General features: G+C 42.8%; 1 long non-coding RNA gene across 1 annotated transcript; it reads left to right on the top strand.

The window, feature by feature from the left end:
* Positions 1-644: 644 nt before the first annotated feature.
* On the top strand, positions 645-2,044 carry LOC311046831. The gene is made up of 4 exons (XR_014600933.1): positions 645-684; positions 1,028-1,074; positions 1,172-1,221; positions 1,512-2,044. It is a non-coding gene; the product is annotated as an uncharacterized lncRNA (long non-coding RNA).
* Positions 2,045-4,559: the final 2,515 nt, after the last annotated feature.

The following is a 4,559-nucleotide window of genomic DNA, read 5'->3' as shown; positions in this document are numbered from 1 at the left end:
ACCATATTAACCACTTTAGCCCTATTTTATACATAGGCTATTTGAAAATAGCCAATCTACAAGCTTGTAGATCTGCCATTTTCAAACATTTTAATACTTTCACTTTTGGTACTTTAAGTATATTTTGATGCCAATACTTTTTTCAAACTTTTACTCAAGTAACATTTTGAACACAGGCCTTTTACTTGTTTTATTATGTTTATATTTTGTTTGTATTTTTATATTGTGGTATTGCTACTTTTATTTAAGTAAAATAACTGAGTACTTCTGCCATCACTGCCAAAAATACAGGTTACCACCAGTCATGTGGTTAATAAACTATTTAGTTTGTTTTCTAGTCTAGGCCCAGTAGTGCTCAAAAGAACAAAATGCAAGTTCTTTTTTTGTGCTTGTTGTTTAGTGCAAAGCATTAGTACCTCTACATAGTAACGTTTAACTTGTTAAAACTAACTAAACTAAGTAAATAGTTTATTTCCAATCTTTCTCTCTCTCTCTCTCTCTCTCTGACTGCCAACATTTAACATGCACATTCAAATGGTGGGGAGGGGAACATTTGTGTCTATCCAATCAGATGTGTCCAAACAGAGTTTTCAAACATTTGAACTGTTTGGGCGGTTGGGTGAATTCATTCTTCTCAACATGTACTGCTGGCCTGTTGGTGTTTTTGGACTAGCTTTGTAAATGGTAAGCTGCTATTTTATCTAATTGTAAATCATTAGTAGGTTATACTGTTTATTGTATTTACTTTGATCAGTTCTCTACAGTCTGTTTGATCAGTTGCAGGCTAGTGTTCCTTTACCTGTATGAGTTCAGATTGTTTTAAAACATGTGGCCTAGTCAAGTAGCTAGTCAATTCATATGCCATGATTTAATTTGTCAGCATAATGCAGTATAGTAAAATACACAGACTTTATACATTTTAGTAACTAAAGTTGGATTGCTTTGTAGTTTGTCTTTACTGTGGCTATATTGAATACAATGGCAAAGCATTGCTTCATCCCACTAACCCCTAAAATGATATTTGCAGGGAGAATTCCATTGATTTCCCCACTGTTGACGAGGAAGTTTTATAAGGTACTACACACCCACACTCTTCATTTAACTTTTTTTTGTGCACTCCTGTTTCAGTTGAAGTTTTCTGAGTTGTAATTGCTGTTATATTATTTTACAGTTGTTGGCACCCAGCGGTACATGTGTGAGGACCTTTCGGAGTTTTAACAGGTAATCTCCAGAATAAATTGCAATTTGCAGGACAATGGCTTGGTTTTCAGCAGAAGATTCAGCAGACAGTCAGCAGGCAATACACACACACACACACACACACACACACACACACACACACACACACACACACACACACACACACACACACACACACACACACACACACACACACACACACAGAGTAGTGTGGTAGAGTGTGGTAATTGTATTAACATTGTTGTGTTCCGGTTTCAGTGGTTTTGTGGTTTAATTGTAATTCTTTTTTTCTTCTTCTGTTTTTCTTCAAGGCTTCAAGGACTGCCATTTTGGATCTTCAGCCCTCCAGCAGTCCAAAGTTCAGGAGATCATCTCCAAAACCTCATACCAAACGCTGCATTCTCCAGGACCCAATGCTTGAGGACACAGAGCAACTCCAAAGATGGACTTCCATTTTGGATCTTCAGCCCTCCAGCAGGAAGAAGTTCACAAGATCATCTCCAGGACCTTGTACCAAACGCTGTGTTCTCCAGGACCCAATGCTTGACGACAAAGAGCTTGAGGACTATGTTTTTAGTGCAAACATTTTAACTCAAATCTTTGCTTCTGGGGTCCCTGGAACAAAATATATTTCTTTATTTTCTGTATTTCTTCCTGTGGATTATACCAGGGACACATGACTTGGATTTAGCTCTTCCTTGGACCCAGCCACCGTGGATTACATGAGTAGCCTACAAGTGACTTTGTTTTCCTTTTCCCGCTATTTTTCTTTGCTCTTCTTCATGTCACTACTTGCTGACTATATGTCAGTCTATGTGGATTATGCGGTCGACACACACTGACATTTTGCACCGTAATCCTGTGTATAACGCACTGACTTTTAACTTTTTTTCCCAAGCACCTTAACTAACGTCCATAAGTATATCATGCACAGTATACATTGCTGCTATGTTCACATATCTTATCTCAGGTACTAGTGTGAGTATATAGACACAAATTTCACCCACTTTTTTTAATTAAACCTGTGATGTGACAATAAACCTGATTCTGATTCAGAATATTTGAATATATATTTTTTAGAGTGAACATTTTTAACTCAAATCTTTGCTTCTGGGTCCCTGGAACAAAATACTTTTCTTTGAAACAGTTTACCTTATCTGTGTGCTCCTGTTCCATTGTTTTGTATACATTTATTTTTCTTGATCAATAAACATAATTACATGAGTTCTGCCTATCTATGTGTTTTTCTATATTGTTTGTGTGTGTGGATATATATATATATATAAATTAGTGCAGGTAGTGGGGGGGAACTATAAACCACCCCTCCCATTGGGGGTGGGGGGGGGGACAAGCCACAGCCCCTGGGGGGGGGGGGGGGGGGGGGTATAAACTAGGGGGTTTATACAAGAATTAGCATGCATAATGTGGGGTGGGTGGGTGGGGTTATAAGCCACAGCTTCCAATCAAATGTAGTTTTCTGCACATGCTCAGAAGTGGTTGGGGTGGAAGGGTGAGAGGGGTGGGAGGGGTGGGTGTGTGTGTGAGGTCCTTGCTGGCAGACATGCAAATGAAGGTCTCAGAAATGGTACATACACCTGAATATGTGGGAGGTATGTGGGAGGTGGTACATTAATGAATGAGGGCAGCATACACACACATACTCCCTTAAGTATCAGGGGTATGCCTGAGGGATACCCTCCCAAAATCATTGCTTTTCACCCAGTGCTGTGTGGGTGTACGTTTGTGCGGCGAGCGAGCAGAGGGAAGTGACAGAGTGTGAAACATAGTCGTAAAAGTTTCACATCAGACATGATGCTGAGGAGGAACAACAACAAACACACAGCGAGCATCTGCACACATGCTGCTAATTACAGACTGAACACACACACACACACACACACACATAACATTACATTACATTACATTACAGTCATTTTTCACACACACACACACACACACACACACACACGCACGCACGCACGCACGCACGCACGCACGCACGCACAGACGCACACACACACGCACACACGCACACACGCACAGATGCGCACACACACACACACACACACGCACACGCACACACGCACAGACGCGCACACACACACACACACACACACACACACACACACACACACACACACACACACACACACACACACACACACACACACACACACACACGCACACACACACACACACACAGTACAGTACAGTACAGTACAGTCATTTAGCAGACGCTTTTATCCAAAGCGACTTACAATAAGTGCAATCAACAAAGGTAGGGAACGAAAGCTACTAATCACCAGAGGTTATAAGTGCATTTTCTGCAATAACAAGCAACCAAGAGCATACCTAGCGCTAAGGTAAAAGTGCAACACACACACACACACACACACACACACACACACGCGCGCACAGACGCGCGCGCACGCGCGCGCGCACACACACACACACACACACACACACACACACACACACACACACACACACACACACACACACACACACACACACGAACGCACGCACGTGAGCTTATTGGTCAGCTATGTTTGAATAGCCGCAGTATAAAATAGGGAGGAGGTGGTCAATGTACTGTATGGTATGTAATACTAATCTAAATCTACAAAGTAACTAGTAACTAAAAGCTGACAAATAATCGTAGTGAGGTATTTGCGTCTGATATGTTGCGGAGTAGACATAAAAAAGTATCAAAAAAATAGACGTACTCAAGTAAAGTAAATTAAAACCTCAGGAATTGTACTTATAACTCCAGTACTTTCCAGCAGCTATAAAGAGCCTGGTGGGTGACAGTCGGTAAACGGGTGCACACACACACACACACACACACACACACACACACACACACACACACACACACACACACACACACACACACACACACACACACACACACACACACACACACACACAGAGGGTGAAAGAGGGAGCGAGCTCCACTAAAAGGAAGAGACAGCGTGTCTTCAGCGCTTCCTGAGAGGAAGATCCTCGTCTCCTCTCTCTCGCCTTTTAATTATGACCAATTACAAGGCTGTAGCACGCCAGCACTTATTACACGCTAAGCCCACCCCCCCCCCCCCCCCTCGTTCCTTGTGTACGTAGTGCAGGAGCGAAGCAGCTTATTATTATGGTGGGTTTGAGCGTAGCGAAACCAAACCGCCGCGGCCCGGGCTCCCAGGGGCCCCCCGGGGCCCTGGCTGCTCTCTCTTTGTGGTTCTAATGAGAATTGAAGGCATGAAAAACGTGGCGGTCGAGAGAGAAAGGCCCGCCGCCGTGCTGGGAGCAAACAGCGGCGGTACTCGGGTTTTCTACTTGAGTAAAAGTAGCGATACCACAACGTA

This window comes from Gymnoscopelus microlampas, assembly GCF_963454915.1.
Source record: "Gymnoscopelus microlampas genome assembly, chromosome: 6".
NCBI lineage: Eukaryota > Metazoa > Chordata > Actinopteri > Myctophiformes > Myctophidae > Gymnoscopelus > Gymnoscopelus microlampas.
Note: the sequence above shows the minus strand (reverse complement) of the source record. Positions and strands in the feature narration are given on the sequence as shown.